Source organism: Leucopleurus acutus, assembly GCF_964270905.1.
Source record: "Leucopleurus acutus genome assembly, chromosome: 2".
Lineage (NCBI taxonomy): Eukaryota > Metazoa > Chordata > Mammalia > Artiodactyla > Delphinidae > Leucopleurus > Leucopleurus acutus.
The window spans coordinates 167,906,832-167,926,464 of record NC_139143.1 but is presented as its reverse complement, the minus strand read 5'-3'; the positions used below and the strand labels follow the sequence as shown (position 1 = coordinate 167,926,464).

General features: G+C 39.4%; 1 protein-coding gene across 1 annotated transcript in view; it reads left to right on the top strand.

Moving 5' to 3' along the window:
• Window positions 1–472: 472 nt before the first annotated feature.
• Window positions 473–19,633, top strand: part of ZBTB8A (zinc finger and BTB domain containing 8A) — a 36,945-nt gene continuing 17,784 nt past the window's right edge. Inside the window, exon 1 of the mRNA XM_082833693.1 lies at window positions 473–568. The gene's annotated coding sequence lies outside the window, so the exon portion shown is untranslated. The remainder of the gene's footprint in view (window positions 569–19,633) is intronic.

Genomic DNA, 19,633 nt, shown 5'->3' with positions numbered 1-19,633 from the left:
GTTTTAAAGAAATGTTTAACTTTTCAAGTTGAATCTTTAAAGCTATTCTGTTTGGTTTTCTTGCAAATCATATTGATGCCACTTGCAGGAAAAGAGTAATAGAACATATGTTGCTGTCTTGGTATTTCATCTATTGGCCTGCCTTTGAATAGCTGTTGTCTTAAGAAGTTTATTTTATTCTCAAAGTTAAAAAGTATGTTTGCTTTCAGTTTGCCATAATTTAATTTTGGAAATCTTTTCTTGCAGATTTTAATTTTAAGTTTTGGGTTATAAATAGGTAGATAGATAGGTGGATAAGATTCCCGTCAGTTAATATTCTGTGCCAGATGATCTATTTTTGTATGCTAAAAAATGATACCTGATAAATGCTCCCTTATAATTTATTTGAATAAATATTTATCATGTACCTTAGCAGATGTTTCTGTCTCTTATTACAAAAGTTCATTGTAAATAGCTCTTTTCTGTCTCTACAGGACAAACCTTCATACACAGACTTGGAATCTTCCCTTTTTTTACTCCATTCAATCAACTTAGCAGGGTTTCAAGAGCAGCATTTATAAATTTCCAGGTATGAAAAATTTTAATTCTTGATGTTATACCTGACTTAAATATATAGATAAAAAGTAGAGTTTTGCAATTATAGATTTTATGTATCAGAGTATGGGTTTATTGCTTGAAAAGTCACTGTATAAAACATTCAACATTCTGATTTTCTTGGCCAGGTCTCCCTGTTCAATTATGGCTAAGTTTTTAATTCATTGCTTATCTTGTGTATGTATTTCTTCCATTCTGCTTGAATCAAAGACTCAAATTTACATAAGAGCTGGAGTTTATCTAGACCAATACCCTCAATTTGCAGAGAAGGAAATGAAACTTAGAAAGGGAAAGTTACTTGTCCATGGACATATAGCTAATTTAGTGGTAGAACTAGTGTTAGAACTCTGATCTCCCAGCTCTCCCCGAGACATTGTTCAAGGAGTATAGCTCATCAGTTACATCCTGCAGCTTTGGAGTCACTGTCTGGGTTAATATCTGCCCACCCCCCCCTTTTTTTTTTGGCCTTGCTGCGGCTTATGGGATTTTAGTTCCCCAGCCAGGGATTGAACCTTGGCTCTCAGCAGTGAGAGCACAGAGTCCTAGGAAGTCCTAACCATTGGACCACCAGGGGATTTCGCGGGTTAATACCCTTTTCTGTATGATGCGGCTAGCAATACCATCTACCTGATAGGTTGTTGTGTGTCAGGATTCAGGAGACAGTGCACATTGCTACTATTATTATTGCTGTGGCCCTTTCATTTCTCACCGTGTTGACCCCTTCACTGCTTCTTAAAGCTCCCCACCCTCCGTGTACATGTCACATGCTCTCCTGATTCTCCCTGTAATTCTCTGACTGTAACTCTGGCTTCTCTTCCCCATTCTGCTCCACGGTCGGCACAGTCCTCCTGGTTCTTTCCTCAGCCCGGATTTCCTCTGAGCCCCTTCATCTCTATTTGCAAATATCTCCCACGTCTCCACCTTCAAGTCTGACTTCCCCTCTTAAACTTCAGACTAGCATTTCCAGTGGCCCTCTGGCCACGGCTACCTGATTTCCCACTCACATCAAACACCGTGTACTTAAAACTTAAGTCATTGCTTTTTCTCTAACCTGGCTTTCTTCCTCCTGGCTTCCTAATTTCTGTTAGTGATACTACTAAACACCTATGTTTTTAAAATCGCTGTGTTCTCTTTATGTCTCTCTAGCCTTCCACAGCCAATTACAAATCGTGGTACACTTTGGTACAATTAGGCAAATCGAATAAGAATTGTAAGAGCTCTGGGGACTACTGTGGGGCTTTCTGAAAATATGTAGTAAGATTTTTCAATCAGCCATCAAGACCCATGGATTTATTTCCCATTCAAGACATTTGTATCTTTTCCTTCCTTCCCATTCCTGTCATCATCACTGTGTTCAGACCAGTAAGCAGATTGACAATTGCAATAGTGTAGCTGTTTGTTCATCTGGCAGTAGCTTGGTTGTTCTCTCTGTCTCTCTCTCTTTTTCTCCCAAGAAATACAACCTCTTAACATTTCATAATGGAATGTCATCTTGTCACTTGTTCATGTAGCACATGAATCTTGACTTAAGTAGACACAGAATATCATTACTCTGAGAGCTCCCAAGATATCTTAATCTTGAATTACAACCTAGATCTGGCTAAATATGAGACTGATAGTTAATATTTCACCCACTTGTTTGACATACTTTAAAATTTTTATTTTTGAGTATATATTCATATGATTCAAACTCAAAATATTGGGACTTCCCTGGTGGCACAGTGGTTAAGAATCTGCCTGCCAATGCAGGGGACACGGGTTCGAGCCCTGGTCCGGGAAGATTCCCACATGCCGCAGAGCAGCTAAGCCCATGTGCCACAACTACTGAGCCTGCACTCTAGAGCCTGTGAGCCACAACTACTGAGCCCACGTGCCACAACTACTGAGCCCGCGTGCCACAACTACTGAAGCCCACGCGCCTAGAGTCTGTGCTCTGAAACAAGAGAAGCCACCACAATGAGAAGCCTGTTCACCGAAACAAAGAGTAGCCCCCACTTGCTGCAACTAAAGAAAGCCTACGTGCGGCAACAAAGATCCAACGTAGCCAAAAATAAATAAATAAATAATTTTTAAAAATTACAAAAAAACTCAAAATATTAAAAAAGTATACCATATAAAATCTCCCTTCCATCTTTGCCTCTGTCTCCCACGTCCCACCTTGCCTCCAACTGGCAACCATCATCCTGGTTTCTTGTTAATCCTTCCAGAGTTTCTGCTTTTTTCCCTTGTATTTTGTGTGTGTATACACACACACACACATATACTCTGTTCCTTGCTTTTTAAAAATTTTTTATTATTTTTAAAATTTATTTTTTTGGCTGCGTTGGGTCTTAGTTGTGGCACGTGGGGTCTTCGTTGAGGTGTGCGGGATCTTTCGTTACGGTGTGGGCTCTTCGATGTGGCATGCGGGTTTTCTCTCTCTAGTTGTGGCGCATGGGCTCCGGGGTGCGTGGGCTCTGTAGTTTGCAGCAGGCCGGCTCTCCCGTTGAGGTGTGCGAGCTCAGTTGTTGCAGCACACGGGCTTAGTTGCCCCTCGGCATGTGGGATTTTAGTTCCCCGACCAGGGATCGAACCCGCATCCCCTGCATTGGAAGGCGGATTCTTTACCACTGGACCACCAGGGAAGTCCCTGTTCCTTCCCTTTTTTAAAAAAACTTAACTATGTGTATCATGTATCATATGTGTCATGCATGTATCATAGCCATCTTTCCATCTGACTGTCCTCCCCTACTGACGGACATTTTTCTAGTCTTTTGCTATTCCAAACAGTGCTGCAGTGAATAACTATGTACATGTGTCACTTTGATCATGTACCAGTATACCTGTAGGATAAATTCCCAGAAGTGAACTTGCTTGGTCAGAGAATATATGCATTCATAATTTTGAGAACTGTGGCCAAATCGCCTGCCATGGGGTCATACCAATTTATATTCTTGCCAGTAAAGATTGAAAGTGCCTGCTTTCCCACAGTCTTCTCAATATTATCAAATGTTTGGATTTTTTTGCTCATTTGAGAGAGGAAAAATGAAACATCAGTGTAGTTTTATTTTTTTTTCCACATCTTTACTGGAGTATAATTGCTTTACAATGTTGTGTTAGAGTACAGTTTTAATTTGCATTTATATTTTTATGGCTGAGGTTGAACATCCTTTCATATGATAAGGGACATTTGTATTTCTCTTTCTGTGAACTATCCTTTGTCTTATTTTATCTTAGGTTACTGTGCCAATTTCTTAGAAGCTTGGTGTATATTATGGAGATTGCCCTTTCTCTAATAGACATTTTTGCCATGTTGTTATTTGTCTTTTGCCTTTTTGTGATTTTTTTCTGCCATACAGAATTTTGTTTTATCTTTATGTAATTAAATGTATCAATCTTTTCTTTTATGGCTTTTGTATTTTGAGTCATGGTTATAAAGGCCTTTCCCACTTTGAGTTTATAAATCTTCCAGATGTTCTCTTAGCACTTTTATGGCCTTATTTTCACACTTAAGTCTTTGATCCATATGTAATTTATCCTGATATGCGATGGGAGGTGAAAATCCAGCTTAATTTCTTTTTCCAGAAGGCTAAAAATTGTCCCAGTGCCACATAGTAAGTTGCTCATCTTTTTATTGTTCATCATATATTAAATTCCCGCATATACTGGGGTACATTTCTGGATTTCCTAGTATACTCCACTGGTCTGTCCTTCTCTCTCTTTCTTTTTAAATAAATTTATTTATTTATTTATTTTTGGCTGTGTTGGGTCTTCATTGTGGTGCGCAGGCTTCTCATTGTTGTGGCTTCTCTTGTTGTGGAGCACGGGCTCTAGGCATGCAGCCTTCAGTAGTTGTGGCATGTGGGCTCAGTAGTTGTGGCTTGCAGGCTCTAGAGCTCAGGCTCAGTAGTTGCGGCACACGGACGGACCTAGTTGCTCCACGGCATGTGGGATCTTCCCGGACCAGGGCTCGAACCCATGTCCCCTGCATTGGCAGGCGGATTCTCAACCACCGCGCCACCAGGGAAGCCCTGAATGAATACTCTTTTTGTTTGTGGTAATTTTACGGTTGATTCTGTTGCATTTTCCAGGTATACAATCATCTTATCTGAAAACAATGGTAATTTTACCTCCTACACTCCAGTGTTCCTTTCTGTAGTTTCTTTCTCTAGTCTAATTGCATTGGCTAATGTCTCCAGAACAGTGTTAAATAATATGTAGTGGTAATAGAGGGCATCCTTGTTCTGTTGCTGACTTTACTGGGATGCTTCTATTAAGATGCTGGGTTTGGGGCTAAAATAGATATATTTTATCACCAACAAACTTTTAATAGATTGTAGACCAGACTCTGTGCCATAAAATGGGGATTAAAAAAAGATGAGTATGACTCCACCTGCCTTCAAAGAGTTTACAGGAAAAGACAGACACAAAAATTAGTGTGATATGTGTCACAGTAAAGTTATGTATAGTACACAGTGGGGACACAAAAAAAGGTGATAGCTAATCAGCTTGAACCCCATGTCAAGATAAAATTCCAAAGGACAGTGTACTCAAAGCATATTAGCTTAGCTTGCCTTTGAAATGTTTTTGTTGAATTAATTATAGTATGTCCTTGACTTTATTTTATTTTTAGTTTTTAAATATTTATTTATTTATTTAAGCCGCACTGGGTCTTAGTTGCAGCACACGGGATCTTCACTGGGGCATGCAGAATCTTCAGTTGCGGCACATGAGCTCTTAGTTGCGGCATGCAGACTTCTTAGTTGTGGCATACATGCGGGATCTAGCTCCCGACCAGGGCTCGAACCCAGGCCCCCTGCATCGGGAACGCGAGTCTTACTCACTGGACCACCAGGGAAGTCCCAGGACGTCCTTGACTTTAGAGGCAACAAAGAACCTTTGTTAGTTCAGGACTTTCCTGGTGGCGCAGTGGTTAAGAACCCGCATGCCACTGCAGGGGACACGGCTTCGAGCCCTGGTACGGGAAGATCCCACATGCTGCGGAGCAGCTAAGCCCGTGTGCCACAACTACTGAGCCTGCGCTCTAGAGCCTGCGAGCCACAGCTACTAAGCCCTCCTGCCACAACTACTGAAGCCCATGTGCCTAGAGCCTGTGCCCCACAACAAGAGAAGCCACCGCAATGAGAAGCCCACGCACTGCAACGAAGAGTTGCCCCCGCTCATCGCAGGTAGAGGAAGCCCACACACAGCAACGAAGACCCAATGCAACCAAAAATAAATAAATAAATTTATTTTTTTTAAAAAAAAGAACCTTTGTTAGTTCAGTAAGGACACTGGTGAAGATATTTATTGAATGTCTACCACATCCCAAACATTAAACTAAGGTTGGGCATACACATAGACATGGTCTCTCCTCATACGGATATTATTCAGTACAATGTAGCAGGGAAACATACATCAGAATAGGCAAATAAAATGCATTCTAGCACTTGCCATGGCATACATGTATACAGTACAATGGGGCATGGAGGGAATAGCAATTAACATGAGCCCAGAGGGGACTTCCCTGGTGGTCCAATGGTTAAGACTCCACGGTTCCAATGCAGGAGTCACGGGTTTGATCCCTGGTCAGGGAACTAAGATCCCATATGCCACGTGGCATGGCCAGAAAACAAACAAACAAAAACATGAGCCCAGGGAAGTCAAGGAAAGCTTCCCAAAGGATCCTCTGTTTGAGCTGACTCTGAACGAAGAGTGAGAGTTTCTCAGACTGAGAAGAGTGGTTTTATTGTAGCACAGGAACAATATGTACAAAAGCTTGGCGGCATGAAAGGTATAGCGTGCCTGGGAATGGCATATAGCTTAAGAGTGGGAGGTGAGGTAGCTGGTAGGAGATGAGAGTGCAGAGATTGGCAGAAGCTGGGTCGTAAAGGGTACTAAATCCATTCATAGAAATATGGACTTTATCTAGTAGGCAGGAAGGGGCCACTAAAGAATTCTAAACAGGAGAATCTGGAAAGAAAACATACTTCAGGGTGGATTGAAGAGAGAAAGATAAAAGGCAAGGAGACCAATTAGGAAGTTTATTGTATTAGTCCAAATATTCTCTATAATGAAATTTTATGTCCTCATAATAATTCACATACAAATTCCTCCTAAAAGTTAGTGCCAGAACAATGCTCATTTCTACTGGGCAAATGATGTGAGCACTATATAAATTGTTTGTGTTTCTCTGTTTTTTGCTTTTGCCTTGGATTCCAGGACAAATGGTGCTAAATGTCAACCTACAGAAACCATCTCATCTCCATTTAAAATGTCTAATTTCTATTGTAAAATGTGTTTCATATATATGTATTTAAAACTACTTTAAATCACTTTAAAAAGGATGTATGATCCTTTTGGAAAATATAGACAAATATAAAGAAAAAATATAAATTCCTGAAGTCATCTAGCCCCACCTCTCCCCAAGTGTATTCACCCTAAGTCAATGACATTCTGCCTCTACCTCAACTGCAAATAAAACTCGTTACTTTGCAAGGGGGCAAATTCTGTTGTTGAACAGCTTAACCCAGTATTTCTCAAAAAAAAATTTTTTTTACCAAAACCCGCAGTAAGAAATACTACATTTTACATCTTGACCCAATACACACATACCTGGGATTCTGCTTATTAATCTCTCTCTCTATCTGAAACAAAAAATTCATATAAGAATTCTTACTATTTGCAATAAGCTCTGCTATTTTAAATTCTATTTTGTGTTCTTTAAAATCCTAACTAAATTGATTTCAAAACCCACTAATGGACTGAGACAAGCAGTATAATAACCATCGACTTAAAACTTTCCAAACCTTAGTTTGCTTGCATGTAAATATGAAGGCACTAGATCAAGACACCTGAGTTCAAAAAAATCCCATCAAGTTCTCATTTTTAAGAAACTGTCCTTTATACTGAGTTAACATCTGTCCCCCTTTAGTCCTATCCATCCGTCCTTCTTGCTTTTCAGAACTACACTGAACATTTATTCAACAAATATGACTGAGCATCTGTGTGCCAGACACGCTCTGTGCGAGGGATGCTGAGGTGAACAAAACAGTCAGCTCTTTTGGAACTTACGTTCTAGTGATCAGTCCAGAGGACTAGTCTACTGCTGAAGAATAATTCTACTTCCTCTTCCACATAATTGTCCTTCAATATTGGAAGACAGCTATCATGTTTCCTTTTAATCCTTTCCCTGGTTTCTAAACTGTGCCACATATGACATAGTTTCTATGACAACAGCTATTGAGCCCTAGTGATCAACTGAAACTTCCCACACTAAAGATGGATTTGTCAAGATAACCTCTGATAGTGATACTGAAGCAAAGATTTGTATAAAGTTGGGGAACAAGTTATGTGAAGATCTGGGTGAGTGTTCCCGACACAAGGTCCATCAGGAGTGCATTGGCACATTGGGAAATATCAAAACCAATGAGGTTAGAGCTAGGGGCAGGTAGAGGGAGGAAGGGAAATCTTGCACCCCTTTTAGACTAGGGTAAAGATTTTGGCATTCTTTCTGAGAGGGAAACCATTGGAAGTTTTGAGTAGAGGAATGATATGACCTGACTTACATTTTAGCAGATCCCTGTGGTAAAAGCAGAGAACAGAAAGGAAGCTAAGGCAGGAGTCTGTTTATTCAAGTGTTCTTTTATGATCCTCATTACAGAGCTTTATCATATTCTTCATAAAGTTTCTGCATATTTCTTGTTAAAATATTTAATTTTCACTATTTTGCAAGAAGAACCTTCCATTGCATCTGATAACTAGCTACTCATTTTTTGTGTATTCACTTTGTGTATTTTATAACTGGGATATCTTCCCAAATTCTCTTGTTTCTAAGGAGTTTTTAAAAATTGACTTTATTAAGGGTATAATTTACATACAATAAGATGTACCGGTTTTAAGTGTACAAGTTCAGTGGGTTTTGATATGTATTCATGTATAACAATCAGCATAAATAAGATATAGAATGTTTCTATCACCCAGAACTTCCGTCCTATCTTTTTTTTCCTCATGCCTTTTTTTTTTTTAATAGTTTTTAATTAATTAATTAATTTATTTTTGGCTGTGTTGGGTCTTCGTTTCTGTGTGAGGGCTTTCTCTAGTTGTGGCAAGCGGGGGCCACTCTTCATCGCGGTGCGCGGGCCTCTCACTGTTGCGGCCTCTCTTGTTGCAGAGCACAGGCTCCAGACGCGCAGGCTCAGTAGTTGTGGCTCACGGGCCTAGTTGCTCCGTGGCATGTGGGATCTTCCCAGACCAGGGCTCGAACCCGTGTCCCCTGCATTAGCAGGCAGATTCTCAACCACTGCACCACCAGGGAAGCCCTCCTCATGCCTTTTTGAAGTAAACGCCCCTATCTCACTCTCAGCCCCTGGCAATTGTCAACCTCCTTTCTGTCACTCTAGATTAATTTTGCCTGTTTCTAGAATTTCATGTGACTGGAATCACACAGTTTGTACTGTTTTGTGTCTGGCTTCTTTTGTTGAGGCTAATGCTTTTGAGATTCATTCACGTCATTGTGTGTATCAGAGGTTTGTTCCTTCCTGTTGGTCACTACTATTCCATGGTATGGATGTACCACAATTTATCTATTCACCAGTTGATGGACATTTCTTTCTAGATTAGGGCTAGTATGAATGAAGCTGCTATGAAGATTCTTGTATTGATACAAGTCTCTTTGTGGACATGTTTTCATTTCTCTTGGGTAAATACTTAGGAATGGAATTCTTGGGTCCTAGAGTAGGTTTAACTTTATTGGAACTGCTAAACAGTTTTCCAAAGTGATTGATTGTACCATTTTACATCCCCACCAGCAGTGTATGAGATCCACTTTCTCCACATCCTTGTCAGCAGTTGGTACTGTCAGTCTTTTTAGTTTTAGCCATTACATTTCAGTGTTCATTGTGTAAAACCACAATTTGTATTTCCCTAATGATTAATGATGTTGAAATTTTTTCATGTGCTAATTTGTATATCTTTAGTTAAATATCTGTTCAAATCATTTGCCAATGAGTTGTTTGTCCTATTTTTGAGTTTTTTGACGTCTTTATATATTCTAGATACAAGTCTTTTGTCAGATATATGTATTGCAAATATTTTATCCTAGTTCATGGCTGGGCTTTTCATTTCCTTAATGGTATCTTTCAAAGAGCAGGGTTTGTCAAATTTTTCTTTACGGTCCGTGCTTTTTGTGTCCTAAGAAATCTTTGCCTACCCCAAGGTCCTAAAGATTTTTCTCCTATGTTTTCTTCTAGAAATTTAACTTTCACATTGAGTTCTATGATCCATTTTGAGTGAAAATTTGTATCAATATGTGGTGTAAAGTAAGGGTCAAGGTTTATTTTTTTCCTGTAATGGATATACAGTTGTTCTGGCACCATTTGTTTGAAAATATTACTCCCCCCATTGAATTACTGTGTCACCTTTGTAAAAAACAATTGATGAAATGAGCCTTACTTAAAAAAATTGATTGATAAAATATTTGCATGTCTTTTTCTGACTCTTTTCTATTCCATTAATCTGTTGTATAGAGTGTTCTATAAATGTCAGTTTGGCCAAGTTGGTTGATAGTGTTGATCAGGTGTTTTATATCCATATTGATTTTTCTATCTATTCCTTCTACCAATTACTGAGGAGTGTTGAAATATACAATAATAATTATGAATTTCAGTATTTCTTTTTTCACTTCTGCCAGTTTTTGCTTTATGTATTTTTTAAGCTGTGTTATTAAGTATGTACACATTTATCGTTGTTATATTTTCTTAATGAATTAATCCTTTTATCATTATAAAATATCTTTTTAGCTCTGGTATTGTCTTGAACCTGATTTGTCTGATATTAATATAACCATTCCAGCTCTCTTACAATTAATCATATGCTTTTTTACCTTTATTTACTTTAACATTTGTATCTTTAGGTTTAAAGTGTGTTTCTTGTAGACAGCATATATTTGAGTCATCAATTTTATCCAGTCTGACAATCTCCTTTTTAAATGCAGTTCAGAATATTTTCATTGATATAATTATCAATATAGTTGGATTTAAGTGTACCGTCTTGCTATTTGTTTTCTATTTATGCCATCTCTGTTGTTCCTCTTCCCCTTTTTTCCTGCCTCAATAAAAGAATATTAAGTAATTTTCAGTATTCTATTTTATCCCCACTGTTGGCTTATTAGCTTAATTTCTTTGTTTTATATTTAACAGTTGCTCCAAGAGTTTTAATATGCATTTTCCCTTATAATTATCACATATTGTACCACTTCATATATAGCACAGGTTAGCAGACTACAGACTTCAGGCCAAATGGGGATTACTCCCTGCTTTTGTAAGTAAAGTTTTATTGGAACACAATCACAGCCATTCACTTACGTATTGTTTATGGCATATTTTTATGCTACAGTGGCAGAGTTGAGTAGTTGCAACAAAGACTACTAGCCTGCAAAGCCTAAAATATTTACTATCTGACCTTTTACAGAAAAGGTTTGTCAACTTCTGATGTATAGTGTAAGGACCTTATAACTGTATATTTATGTTTCTCCTCTTTGCTTCAAATATTTTTTCTGCCCCCACCTTTTCTGGAACGTCAATTACAAATATATTAGACCAATTTGATATTGTTTAACATGTCGCTAAGGCTCTGTTTATTTTTTGTCAGTTTTTTTTTTTTTTTTTGCGGTATGCGGGCCTCTCACTGTTGCGGCCTCTCCGTTGCAGAGCACAGGCTCCGGACGCGCAGGCTCAGCGGCCATGGCTCACGGGCCGAGCCGCTCCGCGGCATGTGGGATCTTTCTGGACTGGGGCACGAACCCGTGTCGCCTGCATCGGCAGGGGGACTCGCAACCACTGCGCCACCAGGGAAGCCCGAGTTCTTTTAAAAAACTTTAGTCTGGATAATTTCCATTGCTATGTCTTCACATTCATGGATTATTCTTGTGCAGTTTATAATATCTGCCACTAAGCCCATCTACCGAATTTTTAATTTCAGATATTGTATTTGTTTCTAGATTTTTTTGATTATTTTTATATCTTGTCTTTCTCTCAATATATTCATGTTTTTCTTCAAATTTTAAATTAAACTTAAATATAAAATTTTTAAATATAAAATTTTATTAAGTATATTAACTCTTTTTTACATCCTTGTTTACTAAGTCTAACATCTCTTTCATTCCTGGATCTGTTTCCATTGACCAGTTTTTCTTCTGATTTTAAGGTGACTTTTTTTGCTTTTTCACATGTCTAGTGATTTTTGATGGAATGGTGAACATTGTAGTTATATGTTTTTGAGTATCTGAATTTTGTTGTTTTCCTTCAAAGACTTTTGAATTTTGGTTTATGTGTTAGTTAAGTTGCAGATGAATCAGCTTGATGATTTTGAAGCTTGTTTTTGAACTTTGGGGCAGTTCTAGAGTCATCTTTACTGTTGAGTTAGGTTAGTCCTTCTACTAAGGTGTTTCTCTTCTGGGGTCTCTAGTAAATGCCCTAGGTGTTACTTTATCCTGACTGGTCAAAACTTAATTGTCTCTTAACCCTGTGTGAGCTCTGGGAATTTTTCTGCTCACAGTTCCCCAATTGTTTTTCAGCTGAACTCTTGTAGTTTAACCTTACACATTTGTAGATTAGTGTTCAGCACAGACTCTAGAATACTCCTGTGCAGATTTATTGAACTCTTTGCCTGTGTAGTTGCCTCTCTCTGGTACTTTGTCCCACAACTGCCAGGCGCCTCAGCCTTCTTGAACACCACCTCTGTCTGTTCAATCCAGTTTGATTTCCCCTCCCTGTATCAAAATCCAGAAAGCCAAAGTGATAATAGGCTGCCTCATTTGTTTCCTTTTCTTGGAGATCACAGTCTCACTTGCCCTGTTTTCCTTGTCTGAAGACAATTTTTTCATGTATTTTGTCCAGTTTTCTAACTGTTTATAGCAGAAGGCCAAGTCTAGTACCAGTTACTCCAACATGACAAAAGCCCAAGAATTTTACTTTATTTTATTTTATTTTTAAAATTTTTATTTATTTATTTATTTTTGGCTGCATTGGGTCTTCATTGCTGTGCATGGGCTTTCTCTAGTTGTGGAGAGCGGGGGCTACTCTTCATTGCGGTGCACGGGCTTCTCATCATGGGGGCTTCTCTTGTTGCAGAGCACAAGCTCTTGGCACGGGGGCTTCAGTAGTTGTGGCTCATGGGCTCAGTAGTTGTGGCTCACGGGCTCTAGAGCACAGGCTCAGTAGTTGTGGCGCAAGGGCTTAGTTGCTCCACAGCATGTGGGATCTTCCCGGACCAGGGCTTGAACCCATGTCCCCTGCATTGGCAGGCGATTCTTAACCACTGTGCCACCAGGGAAGCCCAGAATTTTACTTTAGAAAATAGTTTTCTAATTTTACTTTTGCATTTAAAGATATATAATATCTGCAATAACAATAACCATTTCATCTTTTCCAATATTCATATTTTAATTATATTGCCTAATTCATTGGCTCGTAATTCCAGGACAATGTTAAATAATAGTATTGATATTTCCCTGGTATTTTTCCTTAAGAGTAGAGGAGAAGCATTTTAAAGAGATAATATCCAGAGTTAATGAAAGTGTTGGGGGAAAAGGGCCCTGTCATTTCATGTTGGTAAAGATTTAAATTGATATAGTGTTTTGGGAAGGTAATCTGTCTGTACTCTTCTAGGAATCAAATTATTTCACAAGTGCTCAAGGATCTGTGTGCAAAGGTACTCATTGCAGCATTATTTATAATAGCAAAAAATTGTTAAGTCATGACCTACTGCTGTGCTTCAGATTAGAATAGAGGAATTATTAGATTTTAACTGATAGGATATGATAGTAAAAGACTGGGTATTGATTTCATGCTTCTTTAACAATATTCCCAGATGTCCTGTTTCGGCAATTGTATGATATAACCTTGAGTATATTCTACCTCTGTTAGCATAGTATCCCTGGTTTGTCTGTATTCCAGAGACTTGGGCATATAAGGATTCAGCAAAAGCTGGATCTTTGGGCCTATAATGAGAATGTGAAGGCCCCAATCTCTAGCCAACTGCTTTTTCAGTCTTTTTTATGAAATAATTTCTGGGAAGTTTGGGATTTCAAAGCCTACTATTAGCTAGAACCTAGATTATTTTAAACATGAAAGAAATTTCATTATAGACGTAACTTCTTGAGCACTAATTTATTATAGTGCTTTTCATCTCTGTATATGTTCATATTTATAAATTTGATACAGTACTGAATTGTGGTTAATGCATTTAAAAAATAACCACTCAGCCAGTGAATACAGTTAGCACTAAAGAGAGCTGATTTAGCAGATGGTATGTTCCTGAGTTTGAGAGCCCTCACTAATCTATTTGTGTTTCTATGCCACAGTCTCACTTTCTGTCATTATTTCATGTTCTGCCGAATGATTTTGACCCGTAATAACTTATCACAAGTGTTAAAGCTAAAGTTACCGTAAGAGTACTAAACAAAAATACTACTTTGGATGTTAAAATCGATACTTTACAGTGGTTCAAACCAGGGAAACACTTTTAAAAAACTGATCAGCTGTTAATTAGAGATTGGTGGAAGACTTCTGACATCATGAAAGCTATCATAGGAATTACTGTAGCCTGAGAAGAAATGACTCACAACTATCTGAATGAACAAAGTTGGAAGAAACTTTGCCTGGAGGCATACCAGGATTTCAGGGAATATGAAGGGAAAAAATAACTGCAAAATAGCAACACCAGAAACTATGCTTTAGTGATATGATGACCTTAATGGCACTGATTCTATTAACGTTCCCATTTATAGAAATATGCTCTCCCTGCTAAATAGAGTATTCTTGAATGGGCTATCGCTGCAGGCTTGGAGAGTGTTACAAATTAGTAATAAATGACTCTTGGTCACACATGATAGAAATCCAACTTAAATTTAAGCAGAAAAGGAAATTTATTGGCTCACATAACTAAAAATCCAGAAGGAGCAGTGGTTTTAGGCACAGCTGGATTCAGTATTAAAATAATATTATCAGGACTCTCTCTGAAACAGTTCTATCTAGTTTTCTTCTGTGTTAGCATAGTTCTTAGGTGGGCTTTCCCAGTTGTTGAAGGTAACTTTTTGCAGTTCTAGGTTCATGCGATCCTTAAGGCCCATGCCCTTGCGTAGTGAGACCTTTATTCTCTAGGTTCCATAACACACTCAGACTGACAAGTGTAGTTCATATGTCCATGGAGTCAGGGAGGCAAAGGGATGAACAGCATCACCAAATTTTGGAAGGCAGTTCCCAAAAGAAAAAGAAGAATCCTATGCTGAGGAAGAGAAAGGGGTCCTGTGCAGGCAAAGGATAACAGAGGTCCAACTGTAATTACAGAAGTGGAAGGAGGCTCATGTAAAAAGTACACAGGAAATATTATGGGTGAAATGATTTGATGCCTGTGATTTTATTTTAAAATATTCTGGGTGGAAGATGGAGGCAGATACAAGACACAAAATTAGCAAAATCGATCAGTGTTAAAGCTGGGTAATAAATACACAAGTATTCTCTATATTTTCTTCTTTACTTTGGTGAGTGCTTAAAATTTTGCTTAAATAAGTTAATGACAAAAAACAATGCACCAACAATAACAACAACAAAATAAATGCAGCTTCTATTGACTATGGTTGTTTGTAAGAAGTAAAAGTTAAGAGAGAAGCTGAGAGGGAAGATTATATCATTTGTCCAGAAGGGCAAGCCTCAGGATAGATCCTTTTTTTAGATTTATCTGTTTTAGGGACTAGAAATGTTATCAGTCAGGGTCTCCTCAGGGAAACAGAAACCACTCTGGGTATTTCAAAGAGAAGATATTTAATATATGAAATTGCTTCCAAAAGTTTAAGAAGGGCTGGAATAGCAAAAGGAAAAAAAAGGGGCCAGGGGAGCTAGAAGAACTTCAGTCATAGGGACTTCCCTGGTGGTCCAGTGGGTGAGGCTCTACGCTCCCAATGCAGGGGGCCCAGGTTCGATCGCTGGTCAGGGAACTAGATCCCGCATGCATGCTGCAACTAAGGGTCCACATGCCGCAACTAAGAAGTCTGCGTACCGCAACTAAGACCTGGAGCAGCCAAAATAAATTAAATAAATAAATATTTAAAAACAACAACAAAAAAGAATTCCAATCATAGATCAGAAGCTGCTGTGCCCCTGAGCTGGAGCTCTCAAGTCTGTGCTGGCTGCTGTGCAGTTGGAGTTGCTGTCACAGTCGTTCTGGATCTGCCGGAGAGGTACCACTTCTATCAGAGAGGGGAAGTCCAAAGGCTGGAAAGTCTACTGGAGTCCAGAATCACCTGCTACTGCTGCCGCTCCGCCAACAGCCAGCAGCCACCAGAAATTGCTGCATTTTCACTGCCCAAAGCAGGAAACATTTTTCCTTTTACTGATCTCCTGTTGGCGCCTCCTACTGATAGACTCTAACAGGAAGCCAGCTGCAAGGATGGAAGCCTGGGAAATGTCATTTGCAGAATTCCAATTACATCAGTAGAGAGTAGAGTAGAGCATGGCGGGTGTTGAACTGAGAGACAACAGGTAAATGACCAATATAGTCCACCCTCTTTGGCTACATGGCATCCACATATACCACTCTTCCCATATTTAAAATTCTAAACAAGTTCACGAGTCTGCTTTCCAGTATGCAACTATCCTTCATACAAACAATGACACCATCATCGTTTCCCCAAAATGGGTGACGTTCATTCTTCTTTTAGGTCAGTCATGATCAAATTTAGTGGAAGCATGCAATGTTTCCCTGGTGGCAACATTCCTGTTTTGAGAGATAAGATCTTTGTAGGGACAGAAAGCAAGAATTCTGTAAGTGGGCTGTTAGAGGTAAAAATGAAAGGAGGCACTGCCACTTTCATCCCTTGATTTCTAGAAGTGAGTATTCTAGTTACGGAAATAATAGCATCTATATTGGTCAGTGGCTAAAATTATATACCACATCCATTTGGATAGCACCCCGATCTCTCAGGGTATCATCTCTCTTATGGGGCCATAATGGAATATTCAGTTGGTTATTCCACCATTTTATCAGGTAAGATGCTTCTGGGTGATGGAGTATACAGCAAGCTTCATGGTGGCTAGGGAAGGAGGCTGCCTGACATCCACAGAACAGGTCATCTTGTCTACCTTCTGAGAGCCTCCTCTGCAATGGGTACCCTTTATTAAGCATTCACGTGAGACACTAACGTCTCTTACCCTGTGGCCATTCCAAGAGGTATTTCCACCTGCCTCTTTGCCCCATGCCTTTTGCTCACCAGTTCTTCTGTCTGGTTCTTTCTAAATCCTTAACTCTTTGGCCAACTTGTTAGCTACTGTCCATGAATCAGGGTAAAATCTATACCTGTGTCTATCTCTTTCTCTATGCAGAGTGGGCAACCAGATGCTCACTGGGGAGATTTTCCTTCCCAAAATCTTTCAGGGACACTTCTGATGGGATTTGTGATGTTTCAACTATCCACTTCCAGCTGATGCCGGCATATTGTGCAAAACCATCTCTAAATCGGCCTTAACTTTTTCTTCCTCAGTCAACTTGTTGTAGGGAGCTCACTTTGGAACCATATGTATGAGCTGAGGAAAGGCAGCAATTACACTTCATCTCCCAAAGCACTGCCTTCAATAGGACTTCATCCTAAGCAAACACAGGTGATAAGGTAGGTAGGTAATCATAGTGCTACTACATCTCCATTTTCCATTGGCAGTAAGGCCATCACTCTGTTCAAGCTTAGAGGGTCTATTTCCTGGAAACTTTTCTGTCACCAAGATTATATAGTCCTATCCAGAAAATGGGAGTCATTCTAGATATTCCAGACAGAGATAATATAATACACGAAATTATATTCCATAACATGTTATGGAAAAACCCAAATGAACTTTTTGGCCAACCCAATACAAGGGTGTGGGAAGGCCTAGAAGAGCACAAATGAGGATGGGGTCTAGAGGAACAAAAAGAAAGAAGGAAATGATACTCAGAGGCGACAAGCTGCTAATCACAAGGGCTTAGAGTTCACCAGCCCTTAAAGCTGAGCCCACAAGCATATACTGCTTGCTGGACCTTTGGAGACACAGTGTTAGATCTGCTGAAGAGTTGCCACCTCGATCAGAATTGGAACCACCAAAAAGATTCTGCATCTGCCTGAGGTGCTGTCCAGAATCCTCCCATCCTGCTACTATTACAACAAACACCAGCCACTGTGAGAGCTAGAAGCTGGAAATTTCTCTCTTCCCCTGGTCTTCTGATATCCATTATGACCCATTTAGCATATCCTACAGAAAGTTAACTGATGAAAGATCCTGGGTCATGAACTTGCAGACTCTCAGCCCCAGACGCTACCCATCAGAACAGAGCAGAATACAAAAGGACAGTTGTTTGGCTTAAATAGGTAAGGAAGAGGTAAAAATTATCAGTACGGAAACCAAAATCCGTTGCCTTAGTTATGAAAGCCCTGCTTCCTGACAAGAGCAAAAAACAAACTTATTCAGCCATAGGTGGGTAGGTTAAGGAAAAATGGCAACTTCTGCCTGTCACTTGCTATAGTCTAGCAATGAAACAGTTTCACCAGTACAAATCCACTGAATATTTATTGAGTATCTACTATGGTTTAAGCTCAGCTTATGTTATGATACTTTAATCTTGTGATTTGAGTGAAAAGTATAAATCAGAGTAGATTAAAAATCAGCTATACATTTTTACATTTAACTACTGTAATTCTACCACATTTCCCCCATCCTCATCATTTTCACAAATAGTGATATTTTAGAGATCAACGGCATCTGTAATGAGCTCCCATGTCACTCCTTCTCTTAGATATCTGTACATTTTTTCACTCTCTCTTCCTGTTGCAGAGAGGGTACCCTCTTCTCCTACCCCTCACTAATCCTTTCTAATAGTAACCATTTTAATGTGTTCTCAATCCCTTCCTGCTTCATCTGGAAGTTTATTTCTTCAGTTTTTTTTTTCTAAAATATTCAGATTCTTCTTCAGTCTTAACCCCAGTTTCCTCCCTTATTCTCTTTCCCTTTACAGCAAAACTCTTTGAAAAGAGTTGTGTGTGCTTGTTTCTCTCATTCCATTCTCCCTTAAACCCACCCTAACACACACACACACACACACACACACACACACACACACACACACACACACACACACACACACACACACACACACACACCCCACTGATAAATCCCAGTGGTCAACTCTCAGTCCTCATCTTACCAAAACTAACAGAGTTGATCGCCCCTTCTTCCCTGAAACACTTTCTTCACCTCCAGGATGTTTCTTCCTATCTTTCTGGCTTTCCTCTCAGGTATCTTTTCTTGCTCCTCTTCATCTCTCTGTTCTCTAAATGTTGGAGTGCCAAGGACTTGTCTCTGTTCTCTGTAGCCTCCTCCTTTGGTAATCACATCTAATCTCATGACTGTAAATACCGTCTATATGCTGACGATTCCGAATTTTATATCCCCAGCCTGGACCTATTTCCTTAATGCTACTCATATATCCAGCTGCCCACTCTTTATTTCTTCTTAGATAAATAACAGGAGATATTAAACTTAATATGTCCAAAATTGAGCTCCAGATACCAGCCCCTACAACCTGTTTCTCTCCCAGTCTTTCCCATTTCAAGAAATGGCAAGTCCCTTCTGCCAGTACCCAGGCCATAAAGCTTGGAGTCATCCTTGATTGTTCTTTCTCCTCCCTGCCATATGTGTGTTACCTAGGTGTGTGTGTGTGTGTGTGTATGTGTGTGTGTGTGTATGAACTGCCTTTTCCCTTTTATTTATTGGAGTCTTTTCATTAAGCCCCTGGAACTCACTCTCAATCCTATCTTGAAATTAGATTTTCAAGAGTATATAGCACTAGGAATTCAGCTGCCAACTTGGGGTACTTCACTTTAGGGATGAGTTGTGTGACTGCCCTTTGACACAGTCCATTGCTGAAGTCATTCCCCACAGCTCTCAGCCTTTTCAGAGGTCCTCTGTTGTTTCTTCTGCTTGTCAAAGGCAGTGCTCAAGTCTCTGGAGTCAGGAGAAGAAATTTTCCACTTTACTTT